The sequence below is a fragment of the Ascaphus truei genome, chromosome 21 (assembly GCF_040206685.1).
Source record: "Ascaphus truei isolate aAscTru1 chromosome 21, aAscTru1.hap1, whole genome shotgun sequence".
In the NCBI taxonomy this organism is placed as follows: domain Eukaryota; kingdom Metazoa; phylum Chordata; class Amphibia; order Anura; family Ascaphidae; genus Ascaphus; species Ascaphus truei.
Genome location: NC_134503.1, coordinates 11,381,040 through 11,405,286, shown reverse-complemented (window position 1 = coordinate 11,405,286; position 24,247 = coordinate 11,381,040). Strand labels below are relative to the sequence as shown.

At 45.1% G+C, this 24,247-nt stretch overlaps 1 protein-coding gene and 1 long non-coding RNA gene across 5 annotated transcripts in view; one reads left to right on the top strand and one right to left on the bottom strand.

Moving 5' to 3' along the window:
- Positions 1 to 24,247, bottom strand: part of DAB2IP (DAB2 interacting protein) — a 613,541-nt gene that overhangs the window by 491,095 nt on the left and 98,199 nt on the right. The window contains exon 1 of one of the 4 annotated variants that reach the window (XM_075578972.1): positions 20,509 to 21,136. The exons of the other annotated variants lie outside the window; for them this stretch is intronic. The gene's annotated coding sequence lies outside the window, so the exon portion shown is untranslated. Of the gene's footprint in view, positions 1 to 20,508; positions 21,137 to 24,247 lie in introns of those variants that run through there. 4 annotated transcript variants of the gene reach the window in all.
- Positions 4,598 to 24,247, top strand: part of LOC142472147 (uncharacterized) — a 44,325-nt gene continuing 24,675 nt past the window's right edge. The window contains exon 1 of the long non-coding RNA XR_012789612.1: positions 4,598 to 4,689. This is a non-coding gene — a long non-coding RNA (uncharacterized LOC142472147). The remainder of the gene's footprint in view (positions 4,690 to 24,247) is intronic.

Here is a 24,247-nt window from a genome sequence, read left to right as displayed (position 1 = left end):
TCACTCTCCCCCATCAGCCGGACCCGTAGCTCACCTTCCACACCCCCCCTCTCTCCTGGTGCCCCTCACTCTCTCCCCCCTCCCACCTCACCCAAACCCGGACGCTCCGCAACATCCCCAGCCGCACCATCACCCTCACGTGCGCCGCCCTGCACCGGCTCCCGGACGGAGGGGAAGCGCCGCCCTCCTGCTCAGCAGCAAACTCCAGGCTCCTCCCCCTCGCTCCCAACAAGGAACGGAGGGGAAGCGCGGCGCGGGCCTCCTGCACTCACCCTCACCGGCTCCCGGACTGAGGGGAAGCGCGGCGCGGGTCTCCTGCCACTCTTGCCCCCCGCCAACTTCCCGAACCCACCTCCTGCCCCAGCCAGATGCCACGGGGATATCAGTGCCAGGAGGGGAACCGTCTGCCGCCAGGAACCACCACCCGGTCAAGGTAAGTCACCCACCGTCTCCCACCCACGCACTGTCACCCAGTCAAAGTCACCCACCCAGTCACCCACACACCCACACACCCACCCAGTCACCCACACATCCACCCAGTCACACACTCACTCAGTCACCCACTCACTCAGTCACCCAGTCAGTCACCACTCACTCAGTCACCACTCACTCAGTCACCCACTCAGTCAGTCACCCACTCACTCAGTCACCCACTCAGTCAGTCACCCACTCAGTCAGTCACCCAGTCAGTCACCCACCCAGTCAGTCACCCAGTTAGTCACCCACTCACTCAGTCACCCAGTCAGTCACCCACTCACTCAGTCACCCGGTCAGTCACCCATTCACTCAGTCACCCAGTCAGTCACCCACTCACCCACCCATTCAGTCACCCACCCATTCAGTCAGTCACCCACTCACCCACCCATTCAGTCAGTCACCCAAAACCACCCACCCATTCAGTCAGTCACCGACCCCACCCACCCACTCACCGACCCCACCCACCCACTCACCGACACCACCCACCCACTCACCGACACCACCCACCCATTCACCAACCGACCAAAACCTACTCACTCACCCACCCAACCCAGTCACTGACCCACCCAGTCACCGAACCCAGTCACCGACCCAGAAAAAGTCACCCAGTCACCGACCCAAAAAAAGTCACCCAGTCACCGACCCACCCACCGACCCAAAGTCACCCACCCACCGACTCAAAGTCACCCACCCACCCACCGACCCAAAGTCACCCACCCACCGACCCAAAGTCAAACCGACCCACCCACCCACCGACCCAAAGTTACCCACCGACCCAAAGTCAAACTGAACCACCCACCCACCGACCCAAAGTCACCCACCCACCGACCCAAAGTCAACCACCCACCGACCCAAAGTCACCCACCCACCGACCCAAAGTCAAACCGAGCCACCCACCCACCCACCGACCCAGTCACCCACCGACCCATAGTCATCCACCCACCCACCGACCCAAAGTCACCCACCCACCGACCCAAAGTCACCCACCCACCGACCCAAAGTCACCCACCCACCGACCCAAAGTCACCCACCCACCCACTCAGTCACCCATCCACCCACCCACACAGTCACCCACACACTCAGTCACCCACCTAGCTGTCAAGGGGGGGGGGGGAAGCCCAACCCTGTAGCCCGCCCCCCCCAAAATTACATCCCGGGCAACGCCGGGTATATCAGCTAGTTGGAGATAAAGGGAGAATATTGTTGTGTTCACTCACCTGGTATAGAATCCACATTGTTGAATTATTCTAATTTCTATGTTTTGACTTGTATAGTATCAACACGGTACAGACTGCATTATAATACAGGAAACTACTGTGTGTGCATGTATGTATGTATGTATGTATGTATGTATGTATGTATGTGTGTATGTATGTATGTGTGTGTGCATGTATGTATGTATGTATGTATGTGTGCATGTATGTATGTATGTATGTATGTATGTATGTGTGTGTGCATGTATGTATGTATGTATGTATGTATGTGTGTGTGTGTGTGTATGTATGTATGTATGTATGTATGTATGTGTGCATGTATGCATGTATGTATGTATGTATGTATGTATGTGTGTGTGTATGTATGTATGTATGTATGTATGTATGTGTGCATGTATGCATGTATGTATGTATGTATGTATGTATGTATGTATGTATGTATGTGTGTGTGTATGTATGTATGTATGTATGTATTTATGTGTGTATGTATCTATGTGTGTATATATATATCACAACATAAGACGGGAGGATATACATTAAAAACATGTCTTGAAAAGCTTACAATCTAATTTACAAACAGACGCAGAAAAATAATTGTATTTTTTGGCCTCTCGGTGCGGTGCAGAGGGATAACATAATGATGCGTTATATAAATGAAGAGTAAGCCTCTGGGCGTAATGCAGCCATTTCCGTGTCACAGAGAAATGCTTCCTGGAAACCACACCTCGCTTCCTGCCTTATTTCCACCTTGCCTCCACCCGCTGCTTCTTATGTCAGTCCCAGAGCAATAACAATTACAGTGAGTCCTCGCTTGCCGACGGATGCCTTACCCGACCCCGCATAATGCAGTCCGCCGGACGCATTATCCGACGGTCGCCGCCGCCGCCGAATAACAGTGACACACAATCTGATGGTCCGTTATCCGACGGCGGTTTGCGGGACGCATTCCGTCGGATAAACGAGGACCGCCTGTATTAGGTTTCCAGGAAGGAACATTGGTCCCTATTCAATATGCTGTGAAGCTACTTCCCAGACCTGAATAGGAGTAAAATATTCCCTAACACAGGTAAGACGTCTTCACAGCATATTATGGGTTTGCGTTGCTGTAGAGCTGTGTTTTTCAACCGATGTTCCAAGGAATCCTTGGGTTCCCATTTTCAGGTCATTTGAAAATGGTTCCAAATACAGAAGAATTTACAATGCATCTGATCTCAGACACGCTATTAGAGAGGGTTGGGGTTCCTTACAATGCATCTGATCTCAGACGCGCTATTAGAGAGGGTTGGGGTTCCTTACAATGCATCTGATCTCAGACGCACTATTAGAGAGGGTTGGGATTCCTTAAAATGCATCTGATCTCAGACACACTATTAGAGAGGGTTGGGGTTCCTTACAATGCATCTGATCTCAGACGCACTATTAGAGAGGGTTGCGGTTCCTTACAATGCATCTGATCTCAGACGTGCAATTAGAGAGGGTTGCGGTTCCTTACAATGCATCTGATCTCAGATGCGCTATTAGAGAGGGTTGCGGTTCCTTACAATGCATCTGATCTCAGACGCACTATTAGAGAGGGTTGGGGTTCCTTAAAATGCATCTGATCTCAGACACACTATTAGAGAGGGTTGGGGTTCCTTACAATGCATCTGATCTCAGACGCACTATTAGAGAGGGTTGCGGTTCCTTACAATGCATCTGATCTCAGACACGCTATTAGAGAGGGTTGGGATTCCTTACAATGGCCTCTGGGGGGTCAGCAAATAAAAGTTGTGATGTAACACGCTGATGATGTCACAGTTTTCTATTGGCTGCTCGAGCTAAACTGGCCCCAAGGCCATTTTATGTCCACCTCGTAGGACCTGTTAGGTCCCAAGCTCAGAGGTCACAGATCACCTCCAGGTGGAAAAAAAAACATTTCCCAAAAAATATCGAGCTGCGCATTTTGGAGGACGGGCATTGACAGAGAGCGTTTCGGAGAAGGGAGTTTGGCAGGGAGTGAGCTGCGCATGACACACGAGGATGTCCCAATATGGACACCGTATGCCGCAGTTGAGTAAAACCAATGTAGCAGATCAAACTAAATATTCTCCCTTTTACTAGGTTATGCTTCTAGGCAGTAAATAATGAATGACTGTAATTCCTTATTATTTACGTCTAGATGTATGTTATAGAAGCATATTACTTCAAAGTATAAGAGCTTTATTCCTCCAGCTGTCAATAAAATTCTATAAATATTTCATGACGGTCTCAGAATTTTAATCTGCGCTGAGCCTTCGAATGAAAGTTACCTAAATCCCCAGCAGTCTGTAGGGGATTCTGCTAATGCTTTAACCATCAGATTAATTGATTATCTTAGTATGTCTGCCAACTGTACATAGTAAAAAATGAGAAACCAATACTCTAATAAAGTGTGTGTCTTCCTGATCATCCCTAAGAAATATTTATCAGGGATCAGTTTACACAGCGTTTTTTCACTGTCTGTAATGCCAATATGTAGTGGTCAGAAAATACTCCAATTTGTTACTACAAACTAACAGCGCTGATATTTTGGCAAAATAAACACCAAATACTGTATAAGTGCAAAGGTGTGAAGGCCCTTCTCACAGCAAAAGGATTCAAGTCTCTTGGGTGCAAAACAAGGGCAATACCGACAAAAAAATCCAGTTGTTTGGAAGACTTAATATACAAATATTTGAATATAGGACGCCCCAAATGACATAAATTTGATAAAATCAGAAATGTCAAATATATATGTTTTGAGTTTTTTTTTTTTTTTTTTTTTAACAAAGGGAGTTTTGCAGGCGAGAGAACGGAGTTTTGTAGGAGGGAGTTGCTGAGCCGGGAGAACGGGGCAGAGCGTTTTGTAGGAGGGAGGACAGAGTTTTTTTTAGTAGGGAGGAGTTTTGCTGTGTAAAGGATTAACATCTCTCTTTTGGGGGCTTGTACCACCACAGTGATATCACTGTACAGAATGGGAGGTTTCATCTCAGGAGATGGGGTAACGTATTTCTTCCCCCCCCCCCCCCAAAAAAAAAAATGATGTCTAGCAAGGTTTAAATGACAAAAGTAATACATTCCAGCTACAGACATTCTAATGCAGCTATACAACAATAAGTAACCAGTCGCTCTCACTAACTACCAAAACAAACTGAGGACAAGATAGGTAAAGATTAAATTCCTTTTAAGATCAATATACATTCTGCTAGCCCCAAGGTACAAAAAGTCCCGAGTTGTTTATTTGCACAAAATGATGTGCACAAGTTAATGTGACATTCATACAACTAATGCGCAAGACAAATTTGACTAAACAAATTAAGCGGACTCGAAAAAAAAGTTGACTCTCGAGGCAAAATCAGCCAAAGAGGTTTATTTCTGAAATAAAACAATATTTTCTTTTTTGGAGGGGAATCAGGGGGATACAAGATGCAATATATATTGTATCTTTTTATTTTTTAATTTTTAACTGTTTATTTGTAGGTTTTACAGAAAAATGAAAGGGGGAATGGGAAATGTACATTGCATGGTGGTAACTGTACAATCGCCTGCAGGACATGGTACAAACCAATTATACACAAGCGCAATCCCAGCGCCCATACGACTTACTGTAGGCTAGCAATACATTGCGCATAAAAACGAAAATAGTCGCACGGAAACAAAAAGAAATAAACACAATGGGAGAGGGGAAATGCTGCGTTTACCTGTAATTTATCTCCTATACGAGGGCCCGCGATTTGTTGAATCTACTACAGGAATCTGCCCGAGCCTACCTTACGACTCCCAATGTGTGTCCCCCACTCTATTGGCCCTAATCCGGACTAGGAGGTTCTCATATAGAGGCTGAATCCATGTAATAGATGTATGTTTAAGGCAGCAGTCCCACCTGTTACTATTTTTAAAAATATAATTTTTGTATTTTTTTTTTATTTACTTATGTGAGCGGGGGGGGGGGGGGGGGGGTGTTCCGAAAGCTGATCTGTGGTTTCCTGACCTGAGTGGACTGCCGGAGACCCCAAGTCGGTTTGTTCCACTGGTAAGGAATAGTTTCCCGGTGGACAGAAAATGTCCTCAGGGTCAGGTTTGCTCTGGCGGCGAAACAGAAAGTTACAATGTCAGCAGGATGTAATGTTGCAACATTATAGTTGTTCCCTGGGGCCAGATTTGTCATTTATGTTTTGTTTCAAGACTTGGGGGGTCTTTGAAGGATTTACTGTTTTTGTGACAGAGGCTTTCCCCAGTTTAAAAAGGCAGCACACCAAAAGCCTGTCTGTAGCTGATGAGTCCAGCAAGGAGCTGGTTAATGGCAGCTAGAGTCAGTCAATTAACCAGTCTCCATCTGGCTCCTCAAGCAGATTTACTGCTCAGGGTGATCTTAAGCACAATGACTGTGCTGCCAGCAAGATCCCAAGGCACCAGGCCCTCTATTTCAGGACGCAGCGGTCCCTGGAATCCGCCAGAGGGTGCACTGCGCGGACACCAACCCACACCCGGAGACTGATATAAAAGGTACCCCTGCTTACAGGTACATCTTTGGACTTTAGGGTCAGAGGCAGATAGGGACTGGGAAGTGCGATCCAGTGTGAGTTGCCATTGACTTGAATGGCAGTTACCGCCAGATTCAGGCGCGATACAACCATATCGCGGCTTATTGAATCTCAGTCAGTGTTTTTAATTGGGGAGCTGCACCCATTCTCACTCCGAGTTGTCCCATCAATGTAGTACAATTTGGGAAAGGAGAGTATTCTCTGTATTTATCCATTCTACTAGCTGTTGTACTTAGGAGCTTAAGCCACAAAAAACACAACATAACGGCGACTGGATGAAACTAATATCACCTGAGTGATTAACCAATGATAGTCCAGCCCTATTAGCGCTTTTTATACACAATTCCTTTTTTCACTTAGGAGCTCAAGGCCGCGTTCACACAGGGGGCTTCACGACGCTGTGTGCGCGCGCCTTCGTCTGCTGGGCGATGTGTGATCATTCCCAGCAGACAGAATGACCCGACACAGGACGACCTCCCGATCCAATACAGCCGACAACATTCTGAAAGAAAAACCCATTTGTACGTCCAGAGTCGACTTGAATCAACTTTATGTGCTTTGTATTCAAAATTCTAAGTGCCATGGTAATGTTGCCTAATCACATATGCACAAGTTTCGTTCAAAATGTAAACTCATTTGTGCTTACGTTATTAAATAATGATTTTATGCCCTTTAATGATCGTTTTCTTTATTTCTATCATTTTATTAACTAAGAAGTAGAAAAATTAAATATTTACCCAGACGTGGGGTTGGGTCTACCAATGTTAACAACATTGATTGGCTGCTGAAACTGACGTCGCGCTGCTGCAGCCGGAGATCACAGTTTCAAAAGACTCCAGTTACTGCGGCAGCGTCGACGCCGTACTTTGCAGCCAATGGTAGTTTCAATACTTAACACTAGGCGCGCGCACGTCGTTTAGCGCGCTGTGTGAGCGGGGTCGTAGGCTGCATATTGGGGCTGAAACTGCCTGCAGCCTTCTTACACTGCAGCAAACTTTAAATCTGTCCCACTGTATGTCGGTTAAATGGCTGCTGTTGTGCACTATTTCCATCGCTCAACCATTCCCTTCTCATTTTTCACATCTTTTTAAGCAGCTTTGCCAAATAACCCTAAATCTTCTAAGGCTGTTCAGTCATCCTCACTGAATAATAGATGCAAAAGGCAGATAAATCCCTGGCTTGCTAAGAAGTCGAAGTCTGATCACAGAACAGCACCTGTCTGCAATTCGCTCATTGTACAGTCCCCAGGTACACACCGGTTTGATGTGTCGCAGCATTAGCTCGAGCTCTACAGTAGGAAAATTGGGGACAGCTCTTATTAAACCCCAAAACAGTGAATGCATGCAAGAGAAATTCACAAGCGGAATGGGACATTTAGTCACCGCAACCTCCGCAGATCAGCCGCTTCTAAGATAGGTTTTATTAATGGTTAGGGTAGGGGGTTAATTTAAGGGATTTTAGTGGTTAGGATAGGGGGGTCATTTAAGGGTTTTCCCTGTTAGCGTAGGGGGGTAATTTAAGGGTTTTCCTTGTTAGCGTAAGGGGTTAATTTAAGTTTTATTACTGTTTAGGGTAGGGGTTAATATAGGGACTTTTACCGGTTAGGGAAGCGGGGTTAATTTAAGGGATTTTAGCGGTTAGGGAAGGAGTTAATTTAAGGGGTTTTAGCGGTTAGGGAAGGGGTTAATTTAAGGGGTTTTAGCAGTTAGGGTAGGGGGTTAATTTAAAGACTGAGCCACCTGTGCTGAAGCAGGGATATTCTGAAAACCTGACTTGTTGGGGAGGCTTGAGGACTGGAGTTGAGCAACTATGATTTAACTAACATAGCATTATTTCCCTTTCGTCTCTTTCTCAACTTGAGTTAAAAACCTATTTCAGGGTCTGACATACTTATCACGTTATTGGAAGATTTGGCAAAGTTATGTTGCAGTAACAGGGTGTTAAGCCAATGTCAAAGATGTACAATGTAGTATTTGCATATAATTAGCTTTGAAAATGCACGTTAACCCTTAGGGAACAGAACACCTGTTTTACTTAATCACATCACATAAGGATCTCCAACATGGATGCTCCCTGACTTCACTGCCTCTACCAACATGGCTGCTGAAGCAGGAAGTCTGCCTCTGCATGAGCTGGATTGCTCACACCTGCCTTCTCCCTTTGAGGCTTCCATTCCCCGCTCTCCTTGCCTGTGCAAGGTACTCCCTACCTTGTCTCGTGTTTTGCCTGCCTCAGACCCATACCTGCTGCCGGACTACCTCAACTCTACCATTCGGCCTCTCTCCTGCCCTGACCCCAGAACTGTGACCACGACCTTCCTGCCTCTCTTCTGCCCTGACTCTGGAAAATGACCCCACTATTCTACTGCTTCGGGATCTAGATCCCAGGTACGGGTCGGTCTATACTCTCTGCCTAGCAGGTCTGTCTCCTGGACCGCACAAAATCAACGATGCGCCAAACGTAACAATTATGAGCTCAGGTTAAAACGCAGCATCAAAGGTGGCTACTGCTGTGAGATTGGCTTCTAGGTGCCACTATGCTCTACTACTTTTCATACACTTGAGTAAATGCTGCCAAGTCTATAACCCAGTTTAGACTCCTGGTCCTTTACTCCTTGCTTTAATTGTGTTGGGAATGTGTGAATGTTTCAAAAACCAAAAATTGGCCGATTTGTACTTCATACGAGACGAAGAAAAGAGCCCTCTCCTGTAAGAACGTTCTATAATATCCCCATTTACATTCCAGAAATGCACTTCAAGTTCAGGGTTTGGTTCTAATCAAATTACATTCGACTGCTTTAGCTCAGCAGCCAGCGGTCCATTTTACAAAGCCATTGTACACAGTCTGGTGGAGATGTCAGTCTCGAGAGAAGAGGCGCATTGTGCTAGTTATATAGTGACTGCCAAACCCTAGGGAAAAGTATATACCAACAGCGTATTCCTCAGGAAAGTCTATTCACAGATTTGTTCATCTTCTTTCTAATGCGCAGACCAGGGATCCCCGGGCATCCCTAAAACGGTTAGAGCACTGCAAAAAAGGCTGAACTGGAAACGGGTCACAATGAAATTATTTAATAGGCATGGTGCCAAAAATAGGACAATACAGGTAAGTCCTCCGACGTGTTTTGTGCCGTGCAAGACACTTTATCTTTGCCTATTAAATAATTTCATTGTGACCCGTTTCCAGTTCAGCCTTTTTTTTGCAGTGCTCTAACCCAGCGGTGCGCAAAGTGGGGGGCGCGACCCCCAGGGGGGGCGGGAGATTGTGCTGGGGGGGCGCGGGCTGTTGCAGAGGCCCCGCGCTCTTCCCCCAGGCATTTAAATTAAATGCCGGGGGATCGCGTGAGGCCCCTGCAACTGTTTACTTACCGGGATTCAGCCGTCTGTGTTGTGTCGCCATGGCAACGCGGCGTCAATAGACGCCGCGGCACCATGTGACCTGACGTCACACGCCCACGCAGCGTCATCTGACGCGGCTGAAGGAAGGCAGGGGGGCGCGAGAGCCGAGGGCAGAGAGATAGGGGGGCGCAGCACAAAAAGTTTGCGCTCCCCTGCTCTAACCCTTCTCTGCTTCCATAGAATACGGTTACTCATCGGGATGGACGCACGTGCACAGAACAGATGGACAAGAAGTTTGTGAGTATATTCCACTCACCTTCAACCGTTGTTTATATTAGCCAGTGTGGTGTTGCAGTGTTTTGTAGTATGAGACAAGGGGATGTTACAGCAAACTGCTTGGATCCATCAGACGGTTGGAGACTGCACTAGCTGAGGATACCATCACACACCGTCCACTCCATTGATTCCCCCCTTCTCCCGTATAGGAGGGCTCCGCGATAATATCAGGCGATTGGGCCATCCCAGGAACACCACACAACACCGGGCTTTATTCAGTACTTATACCGTTTCATGAATATATATTGTCTGTTCTGCTTGTTATCCTTGGGATTAAGGATCATTATTGCATATGGTTCACGGATACTCCTTGGGACTTTAGAAGCACCCTTTCAGGTTCTAGGTCCTACTTTGCGTCCCTAAACAGTCCCCTGCAATTTGAAAATGTTACCAAATACTGAAGAATTTACAATGTATCTGATCTCAGACGCGCTATTAGAGAGGGTTGGGGTTCCTTACAATGCATCTGATCTCAGACGCGCTATTAGAGAGGGTTGGGGTTCCTTACAATGCATCTGATCTCAGACGCGCTATTAGAGTGGGTTGGGGTCCCACAGAATGTCACACTATATTTATAGAGTTCCTTAACCAAAAAAAAAAAAAAGTTGAAAACCACTGGCTCATACCATGCCATCCAAAGGGGCCTGTGACACTGCCAAGTCTAATAATAATAAATGTATCTGATATAGTGCTCACTGCACTGTAAATATACCTCACTTTAAAACAGCAGTCCAAGCTGCCGTTTTTATATATTTTTTATTGTTTCCCTTTGATATGTGCATCAATACAATCCACCCAATAAGTAATTAACTAAGGTGTCGATCGATCTGTTCTCCTGCGATCAATCGGCGAAGATTCGGCTCGGGACCAAAGTTGCAAAGCTCTGTGGGAAAGATCATGTGACCAGGAAGTCTCTAGATATAATTGGTGCACTGCTAGAGAGAGGGAAGGGCTCAAAAAAGGGGTGTGCCAGAGCCTGTTTCAGAAGAGGAAGGGGATGTCACTTTGTAACTGGTTGCTAACTTGTTACATTAGAATACATTAAAAATGTCGTTCAGAGTTTAAAAAATGACTACAAAAAAACGCATGTATGATATTGCTTGGTCTGCATATGAATGGGGAAGAGGTTGTCAATCTCTTTTCTTTCCCCTTATCCCACCCTAACCTCATCAAAAAAAACACTAAAAGATAAGGGGAGGGGAGAGAGGGGGCTCTGGCAGTACAAGCGCTCACTGATCACACAGTGACATGAGACAAAAAGGAATAGCCAGAGGTAATCACACCCCTTCCGAACCTCACTTAAAATAAATGAAAAATACTTCAAGGTGTCAGATGAGAACTTTTTTTATTTTATTTTTTGTAATCAATTACCTAGATGAGACTCCTTAATCGTGTCACTGGAATTACTTAACTTGGGTCTTATGAGGGATTGCCACTTTCAAACTGCTGTTCATTTTCTGTGTGTGCCCATAACTTAGCCTGCCCGGGAACAAACAGCTCCTGAAAACAAACAGCTCCCAGTGATACTGCTGGTAAACGCTCTGTCCTCGCGCTTCTTGGAAGCCGGACAACCTTGGCCTATGGAGCCAGCTGAATAGCACAGCAAGAATAAACCTCAAAAGCAAATTGTTTAACCAGAACTGTTCAACCCGGCTTCTATTTGTTCTCATGCTGCGTGAGCTTACATGAAACATGCTTAAAGCAGCGGTCCAAGCTGCTGGTTTAAAAAAATAAAAAATATATTTTTTTAAATCCCTTTAATATGGGCATCAATACAATCCACACAATAAGTAATTAGCTAAGATGCCGGTCGATCCGTTCTATGCCGGTCGATCCGTTCTCCTGTAATCGACGGGTGAAGATTCGCCTCAGGGGTTCACTAAATGTGAACGTCAGTGCCGCAGAAGCGGACCAAAGATGCAATGTTCTGTGGGGAAGATCATGTGACCAGGCAGTCACTAGATACAATTGGTGCACTGCTAGAGAGAGGGCAGGGCTCACAAAGGGGTGTGGCAGAGCCTGTTTCAAAAGAGGAAGGGTCTGTAACTTTGTAAATGGTTGTTATAGGAACAAAAAAAAAATGCTTGTTACATAAATTATAATACATTAAAAATGTAATTCAGAGTTGATTAAAAAAAAAAAACACTACAAGTATTTTCTCACGCGCAACATCTGTCTCCAGTTGTGCTGATCGGTGTGGACGGGTGGGAACTCCCACAGATACCACTTGAAGTATCTATACTTACACTTGGCCGTGTAAGTATTATAGACGCCGTATTTATATACTCACCATTCCCCCCTCTCCCCTAGGAGGCCTTTCCTCCGTTTGGTTACTCATTCACGATTGTTTTAACCCCTTGCTCCCCCCGTTTTCCTTTTTTTATCCTCTGGTCAGTGCGCTGCAGTTTGTGCATATGTTTATTGCTGTATGGATCCCCATCTGCGGCTGGACACGCCACCAAAGAATCTAGTTGGCTATAGGAGTGGGTAAGATACATTGAAGGATCATCTTATTCAAGGCTGTTGGCTATTCACAATCATTTCGAACCAGTTTCCTTCTAAAGAATAAATGATACTGTCCAATACGCACACGGCTGTAATGGTCGTGTCACTGTACAAGTGGCTGTGATAACCGATCAATAACCAAGGTCAATCAGGACTTTGAAAGCAGGCTGGTTAGAAATGATGTTTCATGTCCGTTAGAGAGAAATGTTAACCCTTTCCCTGCCAGACAGACCAGTCATCCATTGACCCTCTCTGTGTACTTCCGAAAAACACAAAGACAGGCTGCTGGCAAATAATGTACAAAGCGCCTCTGTGACTCCTGGTCCCTAAAAACACATGAAATGTAACAGGCAGAAAGCAGGAGAACCGGCGCCAACAAAAAACAAACCCATTCCAGGGTCCCACCACACCTGTTAGACCAGAAGTGGCCAACGCCAGCCCTCAAGGGCCAGCTACAGGTCCAGTTTTCCGAAAACCCTTGCTTCAGCACAGGTGCTTGTCAAAGACAGCACCACCGGTGCTGAAGCAGGGCTATCCTGAAAACTTGAGGACTGGAGTTGTCCGCCCCTGTATTAAAACTATATTAACTGCCCCCTGACACCAGCACACAATGTACAGACACACGGAAAGGCTCTGGTGTTGGGAATATTATATGGAAGGGGTTACAAGCCACACTGAAAGTGCCCGGCGCTTTTCTACTGTAAATTCCCCTACATCTCTCCTTTAAGAAATCAGATGGCAACATAATAGATTCAATACTGCTCTTATTATTTCACCCTTGCAGGGTCTTGTGCTTATGTCCATTTTATTGTGTGATAGCCCAGCTAAACAATGCATATGCAATCCTCAAATCATTGATTTAACTTTCCTATTCTATTCCAATTTGCAATTCTAACAAGCTTGGTCTGACTGAGTTCAGTATTCAGACATAGATTTAAATCATATTGTCTGTGGCAGTGTTTACCCCAAAAATGTAATAGGTAAAAACAAAGAAACATTAAAAAAAACAAAAAACAAATGTAACAACAATACATTCAAAAAACCCACTATAGTCCTACTTTAAACCTAGACCTATAATTCAACCTTTCCTCTACCAGAACCACTGGTTACTGTGGACTGTGAAGACACTTTTATAGCTCCAGGAAGTAGTTATATACTGATGCAGCGGCCGTTATTCGAACACTTCACGCGTCATGTACATCGGAATCCCGATTTGAAACCGCAGGATGAATTCCAGCCTTTCCGCACTAAGATACGAGCGCAGAAAAACGAATTTTAGTGTTCTGGCTTTTAAAAACATGAAATTGACACAGTAGCACAGTACTGTACACATTACAATTCATCCATTTTATTGCAAACGAAGAAACAGAATCCATGAAATTCAAACAAAACATCCGCGATAAGCGCGGGTGCCTGGGGCGATTTGCCACGTTCATGCTGCGTGGGGAACAGCAGAGAACTCAAAATCGGCGCCGTGATGTGTTCGAATAATGGCCGCTGCATCAGTATCAGTCGGCCATGACTGCTCGCCTGTGGTCAAAATTCACACGCTGTATGTATGTGTATTCGCAAACCTCTATCAAATATTATAGATACTGGTACAAATACAACTGTGCAGTTTAGTATAACAGAAAAATAAATAAACACATCTCTGTATACCTGTTTGACCTTAATCCAGCTCCCCCTGCTTATCCCCTCCGAGACGCAGCACGCTGGGCGCAGAATGGGAGTCACCTTAACTAAACGCTGCTAAGTTTGTTTTCCTCTTTCCCTCTGATAAAACTCCATGCATTCATTTCACATTATTAGTATGCATATTTTTATTTATATATTGACATCTAGGTACACAGCGCTTCACCACAGTATGAAAATATAACTTAATGGGAAAAAGCGCCTTCCGACATAAAAGTAACAGGAAAAGGTGGAGTCCCTGCCCCGAAGAGCTTACAATCTATTCTATGAAAACTAGGCAAACGTCTGGTTAGGAAAAGACTTGGGGTAACATGCAGTATTCAGTAATTTGGGGGGGTGGGGAGGGGGGTTGATGGCTTTTAACCCTTCAGTGATTGCCGTGTGTGCCTAAGCAACCCAGCTTCTACTTAGTTCTCAAAAAAACAGGATGGAATAAGGGTTTGCTTAACAAATAGAAGAAAATAAAGATATCCCCTAAAGGGACAGGAAGTCTGATTTTAAATACATGCATTTTCATATATATTGCTTTTCATCCTGCTAACAAATTATACAGAAGTTATAATAAAAGGTCCATGTTAAAATGCATGGGAAGAGTGACACTCTGAGCTCATTTGCATGTCATTACCCAGAATCCCTGGCTGCAGTGGAAGCACTGTTTGTCAAGCGATAATGGGGAAAGACAGGGTTGCAGACCTGTCTGAGACATGCAAATGCACCACACGTGGTGTTTTTATTTACAGTACAGAAGTTGGACAAATTATAAATGGGGGTGATCAACTCCAGTCCTCAAAGGCCACCAACAAGTCAGGTTTTAAGGATATCCCTGCTTCAGCACAGTTGGCTCAATCAGTGGCTAAGTCATGCCCTCAGTGCTAGTTTTTTTTTTGGGGGGGGGGGAGATCGCGTCCTGTGTTTTTATGGACGCGATCTGTAATTCAGGGAAATGGAAGAGGACCTCTTAAAAAAAAATATATATATATATTATATAATATAATATATATATATATACACACATACATAAACAATTTTTAATTTTTTTGTACTGTTACAAATCATTATCATCTTCAGTGTCTAAAGTTACCATAACCACCTTTTAGACTTGGGTGAGCTCCATTTTAACCTCCCAGTCACTTAATATTTCCAACACATCTCTTAAACAGCGCATGACACTTAAAAAATACAAATTTGGAACTCCTCCTTCTTTAACACCCCTGCAAAACCAAGGCACTTCAACAGTAAGCATCTCAGGAACTAGAAGTTCCCCAAAGCTGAAATTCACAAGGATTAGCACCTGCTTTAAGCATCATTTCAATTTCAGTTTTTTTTAAATGTGCCAAAGGTGCATTCAAGACAAAGTGCGTTTTGCGATTCTCTATCATATCATCTACTTTTGCGTTCACTCATGATAAATTAGCACATGGAAAACTTTCTACCCAATCAGACACAGTAACACAGACACAAATTCAGATGAACCTTAGGCCTCGGCCATGTTACCTGCTTGCTCGCTGAAGCGTGCTGAGGCTCAGGGAAAGCGGGTGCTTTCCCTGGCCTTGCGGTTGCTTGCCCTGCGCGCCGTCAGGGGGCAGGCCAGTTACGTCACGGAGCTGGTTCGCCCTCATTGGGCGAACCGCTCACGTGACCGGCCCTGCGCTCCGATAAGCGCTTGATTTTTAAAATGACCTAAGACCTACGCTTCCGCGCGCTTGCGGAAGCGTAGGCGAGCCCCTACTAAAGCCGCTCTAATTGCGGCTGTAGGGGCTCAGCGTGCGCGTCAGCGAGCAAGCAGGTAACATGGCCGAGGCCTAATTCGATGTCTTCCACAGGTCTCCTATACTTGCGTTATTCACCCCCATAATCACCAGTCACACAGTGACTAAACCCACATTGGAATTGGCACATTGAATGTCACTTTTTACCTCCCTATCTATTTTAACCATGGATATTTCCCTACACCATCTGCCTGTCACATTACAGACCTGGCGTCTCCAAACTCACTTTGCACAGTGGTCCGACCCGTAGTTGCATAGGGTCAAGGTTGCGAGAAAAAAAAATAACTGATAACAATTCTATAAATTCTGAGAACGTTTATTTACTTTCTGTGATCTTCATCCAAGGTTAATACGGGGAAAACAATGCAAGTCTGTTGCAAGCGCTATGTACAAGCAGAGCTGTTTCTAAGGCTGGGGCCATGATGCCTCCACCCGCGCGGAGGCGTGCGGAGGCTGGGGGAAAGCGGGGGCTTTCCCTGGGTATGGTCGACGGGCCGTGGGGGGCGCGCCTATGGCATCACGGAGCTGGTTCGCCCCGATTGTCGCGCCAAGAAATCAGTTTCAACTGATTTCTTGCGCAATGCGCGCACACGCGCGCCACATGGTCGCGAACACTGCTTTAAGGCAGTCTGTTCGCTCAGGGTGCGGACACACGGTCTACGGTACCATGGCCCCAGCCTAATATGGGACAGAGCAAAGCAAGCTACAAGTGGTTATATTATGGATGGGATATTGGGGGTTTGGGATCCAGCTGCTCTGGGCCCCAGAATATGAGCGCACTAACTTATTGGTGGGTTGCACAATAGGCGTTCAACCTTCCCAAAAGACAATGCATTATTATTCTCTAAGGCAGGCCAGCCCCTTCGTGATACACAGTTTAGGATGGATTGCCCCCTCTGATCGCCTCTAAATCTTTTGCTGAGCTCAGAGTAACAAAATCCTTTGACGTGTCCCGACTGGAACCAAGAGGTATTTCCAAGGCTCCAACAATAAAAGGCAAAAGGGAATATCTTCTATCTACATTACAGGGTTTAAACTTATAGTACAAATAAGTCCCTTGTCAGTGAGAAAACAAACCGGGAATATACATGTTACTGACATAAGACATTTACAAACAATATATGAAATAGTTGTCACTGGAAACTCTTAAGAGAAAATATGGGTGCTCTATAACAGGAGTGGCCAACTCAGTCCTCAAGGGCCACCAACAGGCCAGGTATTGGGGATATCTGTGCTCAGTCATCCTTAACCTGACCTGTTGGTGGCCCTTGAGGACTGGAGTTGGCTACCCTGCTCTGTAACCTCTTGTAACATACTTGTGTGCATGTCCCAACATTTCCCATCGCAAAAGTTACTGTGAGACTTCGGGGCTTATTTTCGCATGAAGTTACCCAACCGGCTGCATCAGACAGTATAGAATTACTCCCTTAGGGACTAATTCATTAAACTGCAGTAGTGCTAATCGGGGCGTCCTAGCATGGAAACTCCCATTGGCTTGCAGTTTAAGGACTATCCCCTTCTATCCTCTACCTTCCCAAACATGAAAACATGCAAGATTATACATAGGATACCAGTTACGTATCTGCTGTGTTCTGGCTGTATAAGAAATATGGTTTTTAACCCGCGGAGTGCTGGAAGACCGGTTTCCCCCCGGCCTTTTGGATCTCGGACAGATGATTGCACGGTGTAGCGATCAAGTGTTCGCGGGCAGGGGGCGGGAGCAGTGAATGCGATCTCAAAACCACAAGCATGTAGAGCAGGGGTCCTCAAGGGCCACCAAGCAGGTCTTCAGAATATCTCCGCTTCAGCACAGGTGGCTTAGTCAGACTGACCACTGAGCCACCTGTGCTGAAGCAGAGACGGAGCCACCTGTGCTGAAGCTGGCATTGATGGAGCCATCGGTGCTGAAGCAGGGATATCTTTAACCTGACCTGGGGGTGGCCCTTGAGGACTGGAGTTGGCCATCCCTACACTATGTAGAAAGGAAAACCAGGACTGAACTGGCTTAACTAAGTTTCACCTCTTTGGTCCCAGACGTCTCAGAAGTTAAAGGGGCCTAGGAACTAAGATTACATTTCACTAAAAAAAATTGTGCATCAAAATGTCAGCTCTAAAGTGTAATACAGACCTTCATAAAACGTGCGTAGTACGTATGAAGGCTTCATACATATGGCGGAAAGTGTGTTTTAAATTATTTTTGACGCGTTGTATCATGTCAAATTCCTGATTGATACAATTTCAATGAAAACAGCGTGTATTATTTTATTTATAACTAGTGTTAGTTAATATCAATTATTAGTGAAATATTATTTACAATAGTCATATTTGCAAAAAATATGACATTTAAGTAACCTACACAATGAAACGTCCCTGCTGTGTGAAATACATTTGTGACTAGTACACCGCAACTTTATTCTGCGCAAACAATATAAAACAAACATTTTAGAGTTGAAACAAGTGTGGTACGTGGCGGATAATTTTGATGCACTCATTTTTGTTTTGTAATGAAAACATTTTTTGGACGTTGCTGGCACCAAGTGAGAAATGCCAGGTTTGGTACATAAGTGCACACGAACGCAATTTTAAAATGAGATTTCTGTGCACCCCCAAAACTACTTGGTACAGAGCTCCCCCCCCCCCCAGTTCTAACAACAACAAAAAACTGTGGGAGCTGCTATCTTGATTTGCTTATTACAGGGGGTCGTCCCGCACCCCCTCCTGTGTGTATGCATGTCTTTATTTATATAGCGCCATTAATGTGTACATAGCGCTGCACAGCAGTAATACACAAGACAATCATATACATTACAAATAATACATAATGAGAAGAAGTGCTTCAGACATAAGTGACATTTAGGAAGAGGAGTCCCTGCTCCGAAGAGCTTACAGTCTAATTGGTAGGTAGGGAGAGCGTACAGAGACAGCAGCAGGGCGTTCTGGTAAGTGCGTCTGCAGGGGGCCCGTCTATCTCCCCAATAAAAACTGGAGGCACAAAATGAAAGGAAGACTGTCAGTGGCTGCCTTTTTATACAAGGGATGGCTTCGACCTAAAGACTGCGTCATCAAGTGATTAACCCTTCGCTGCCAGAGGGTGCTGCAGCGCATTGCAACAAGGTCAATGCATCAATCATCTTTCGATCTGTTGAGAAATATCCCGTTTGCTGTCGCTATGAATCGACACTGCTGCTTTTTATTGTTAGCTGCGAAGGTGCCTGATTATTCATTGCACAAAAAAGTATATATTTTTTTTTATCCTAAAGTGTTTAATGCATGTGTCTTCTGCGCTGTATTGATTACCAGGGGTGCTCCACTCGGCTCCTCAAGCCCCCCACGAGGTCAGGTTTTCAGGATGTCCCTGCTTCAGCACATGTGGCTCAAATAGTATCTGCTTCATCGCAGGTGGCTCAAATCGGTGCGTGGCACAATCAGAGGTTCAGTTTTTGTCCTGTTCTTGAAGCTGGGATATCCTGAAAACCTGACCTGTTCGGGGGGGGGGGGGGGTGGGGGGGAGGAGGGCGGCTTGAGGACTGGATTTGGGCACCCCTGGGTTACATACAGGTGCTAGAACCTGGTTCTTGATGTTTGCAAGTTGTACCAATTTATCACACAATGTAAACAATGCAGAATCTTTAACTCATTTGCTGCCAGTCCTCAACGGCAATGGAGGGGTTAATCAAATATACCACTACCTGAAGAGGGGACTTTGGGAGGCTTGATCCTATAACACCATAAACACATTGGGGAAGGGGAGCGTAATCGGGACAGGTGGCAGAATTTACTCCAGGACACGGTGCAAAAAAAAAATGTTCTTTTGCCTCCGCTGTCTACAAAAAAAAAAATCAAGTTATTAGGGTTTCTTGCGTCTGACTCTCACGGGCGCAGGTATTGGCGTCATTTCGGACCTCGCGGATGTAACCGGCGCACAGAGAAAGGAAGATCGCGGTCGGGCACCGCAAACCTCGATAAACCCTATTAATAATATTGCGAGGAGCAAACGCTTCCCGTAGCACCCTCGTTTAACCCTTGCCGTGCCGGCGGGAACCTGCAACGTCAGCTACATGGTTAATGGCAAAAGTGGACCAAAGTCCAAACCCTTTTATACCATCGATGCACAGGGAGTCACAGTGCTGCTACCCATTCCTCAGCATGTTATGTTGTAGATGTATTAAAGTTGGCAGCAGATGACATGGCTATTTGTCCCGCTATAAAAGCTCGCACCCTATTGATTTTAACCTTCCACAAATACCTTTTTCTTAGACTTTAAAAAAAATAAATCTATGTATCAGTCACCTGGCTGCAAAACTGGAGCCAACCCCCCCCCCCCCCTCCCTTCCCCCAACTTATTAAAAATGCCATCAACCCCAATATATTAATGACAAATTAATACACCTAAATAACCAATCTGCAGTAATATTGCCACAAAGCAAAGATTTGAAGATAAAGAACCCTGCAGTGTCCATCTCACACATTCCTCTGCGGTGTAACACCTTTCTGGGGAAAGTCCCAAGTGGATTCATGTTCCCTAAATATTTTACTTCATTTACAGTTGCATACCACAGTTTAAAATAAAGACTATTTACAAATCCCCCCCCCCCCCCCCCCCCAGCTCAGTGCCTTCTCAGACCTGTGCTCTTACCTTTTAACTGCAGCTCCCCTCTATGGGTAATGTCCTGGAGCAGTGTAGCAATCCCATGTTCACTGCTGGGGCCAAAATCAACAAGTAGGCTCAAGACTCTCCCCCCCTCTCTCTGTCTCTCTCCCCCTCCTCCTTTTATTGTTTGGATTTCTTTGCACTCTCAAGCAAGAGGGTGTCCTTGTATTTGCAAGCCAGTAAAGTCCCCAGCATGGGCAGTGAGGAGGCAGATGCAAAGGCTGCTGTGGGGATGCAGCAGGAGAAGCTTGTTCAGTGTGGGGATGCAGCAGGAGAAGCTTGTTCAGTGTGGGGATGCAGCAGGAGAAGCTTGTTCAGTGTGGGAATGCAGCAGGAGACGCTTGTTCAGTGTGTGTGTGTGTGTGTGTGTGTGTCTGCATTCCTCCTTTTAGGGTGCCTCCTGTAAGCAAGATTCACTCAGACTCAAACTCCTTGAAGCAGATGGTATTTCACACATTATTGTCCCCCCAGCAGATGCTTCCACCAATCACAGCTCCTCACTGCCAGAGCTGCTTTCAGGCTGGGTTACATGCTTCTGTAGCAACAGTGAGATGAATGACTGCAGACAATGAATAAGCATGCAGAGTGGGACAGCCCCCTGTAGCCTCTGAGACACTGTTACAGGGGCCGCCCTTCCAATGCCTGCTGGCTGCTCCTGGCCTCAGTCATGCAACGCAGAGAGGGGGTGTTCAACTTCGCTTTCCTCCAATAAAAAAAGGTTTTGCCTGCAATTTGTTTGTGGTTTTTTTGCTGTCCCTAACACAGACATGACTTTGTCCAGCTTGTGTGTGGGCATCTGGGGGGTGTTACAAGAGGTGGTGTAGCCTTGTTATCATTTTGGACTTTAGTATTAGGTCATAACCTTCTTTTTTTTTTTATTTGGACTAGCAATTGATATTGTAGAACAAGCTTTCGGGAGTTCTACCCTCTTCCTCGGGTCGTTCCACCAATACGCGGGTCGAGCAATACTGCTGGTCCCGAGGAAGGAATTAGATTGTAAGCTCTTCGGGGCAGGGACTCCTTTTCCTAAATGTCACTTTTATGTCAAGCGTTTCTTCCCATTATGTGTTATTTGTGTTATTTGTTATTTATATGATTGTCACGTGTATTACTGAGGTGAAGCGCTATGTACATGAATGGCGCTATATAAATAAAGATAAACATGCATACTTACTTATGCATAAGCTAACTAAGCTACAGCTTAGGGCCTCACAGAATGAGGGGCCTCAAACAGAAACAAAGGCATTTTAAGTTGTTTTTTTCAAATCGGATAATACATAAAGACGATATCGGGAAAAGAAGGTTCTCTATAAATATGGACATTTTCGTTCACACATGACGCTAAGCACCATGTGCATCAAAAGGGACAAAACTCGTAGCTTATCATTTGAAGACATCAATTACTTTGCTCTCCAAAAACCCACGAAAGATTAATATTAACAGGAATGTGATGTTCATTTTAGCTTTACACCGTCATCTTTGTATACAACAATGCTAGTATAATGCTTTCATTCATTTCAGTTTCATGTTTATATTCGCAATGGTCCCTCCTTCAGTCAGAAAAACGCTTAATTTTTTTGGGTTGGGGCTTCAAAAGGTCCAAGTCGGGCCCTGTGAGGGAAAGGGTCTTGAAAGCTTGTCCTAAAATATCAACTGTTAGTCCAAATAAAGAAAATGATCACCTGATATTGAGGTATTTATATACTGTATTTTGCACTATTGCAACTGGACGAACACTGCTACCTCTATTTATTTTATGATTTGGTATATATATATATATATATATATATATTTATATATTTATATATATATATATGAGTATAGTGCAGATTTATGAGGGAGACAACCAAATGTGGGTAATTTTACAGTAAATATACAAGCATGAAACCTGTTTTGAATAATGTCATTTAAATTATTTATTTAGAAAATGTTTTTCCCAGGAAGTAACACAATGAAAGTTACCTCTCGTTTTCAATTATGTCCTGGGCACAGAGTTATGATGACAAATACATGGTTACAAATACATAGTTTCATTTCGTGAACAGGGTTATACATTATATACAAGACATTGCATGCACAGTTAAAGATAATATGTGTTATAAGCATATGTAACAGTTACAGACCAGATTAAAATGTGACACAGCTTTAGTTGTGAAAGAATTTAGACTGGTGGCGGCTGTGAGAGTCTCCGGTAGATTGTTCCAGTATTAAGGGATGTAGAATGTAGAAGCATTAAACATAGTATTCAGTTAGATTTAATTGAATGTTTATTATACTAGTGTATTAAACTCCAAAGCTATCTGGCTCTGTTGTATAATAAAACACATTTCCCTCCTTTTAATTTTGGATGGCCTGTAGAATAACCGGTAGGACAATAAGTTTAATTCAGTGTGTTTAATGCACCGACACAAAGCCTTTTTGCTTTGTAATAATGTCAACTACTTTAGTGATGATGTTTAGCTGGAAATGTATATTTTATCTGCTGTCTCTCTACAACGGATTCCCTCATCCCAATGGGAGTTTAAGAAATCCCCTGCATTTTCACCCCAAAACTCTCTGGGTTTTTAAATGTTACCCAGTATAGTGGATCAGGGCCGGTTTTAACACGGGCACCCCGCTGGCATCCCAAACGTGCCAAATCCGCAAAGGTGCCTTTCAGAGGAGGCCTGCTGGACGCCGGTAGAACTGAATTGCATCTCAATGGACACCCTCTGAAAGGCACCTCTGCTTGTCCCCCTTTCAGCAGGACCCCACTGACAGACCCCTCTGTGGTGCAGGCTTCCTCTAGCAGGCCCCCTCCATTCTCCAAGGCTGCAGGTAAGCACATCCTCTCTGATGTGGCACTTTCGGCACCCCCAGGTCCATACCTCCTCTTCCTCCCACCCTCAGGGCACATAACGCCCCCCCCCCCCGAGCACATAACTATCCCCCCTCCCCTGGCAGGAACACATAACAACTCGCCCCCAGAGCACATAACTACCCCCCTCAGGGGACATAACTAACCCTCCCCCCGCCCCAGGGCACATAACTACGCCCGCACCCTGAGCACATAACTACCCTCCCCAGTACAATGAGAATGTACAAACTATCATATTCTCCTTTTTAATGTAAAATAAGCCTGTAACTATAAGTGCAGAATTTGTATTCATACTAAGGCACAATATTACTTTTCTAAAGTGAATTCTGGGGCATGGCTGAGGGTTCACTTAGGGAACCTAAAACCCTTTTACCGACCCTGTTGAGGATCCTTTTTAACCACTTCAGTGCTGGGGGAGGGGGTACATCAGGTAATTTAACATAGTAATGATTATTTTGTATAAATAAGAGCATTATCACCCTCAGTGCTGGTTGTTCCTACAGCAGTCTCCTTTAGTATACTATGCCCAACCCCCTAGCAACAGCCCTGCGCTCTCCCTGCTCAGGAAAATCCCGCAACCCAGACCCCCCCCCTCCCCCCCCCGACAAGCCGGTCAGATCACCGTGTCCAGAGAGGTAATACCGGTATACACACACATGTCCAGTATTACCTCTCATTTTTTTACTGGACAGTGTCCAAATACAGGACAGCCCGGTTCAATAGTGGATACTAGCCAAATAATATATATATATTTATATCCATCAGTGATAGCTGATCCTACAACAGGCTTGTTTTTATAGAAATATTATGCAATAACCCTTTCCTGGCTGGTTGGGCTTATGGCAGGTACTCTGATATAGTATTCAT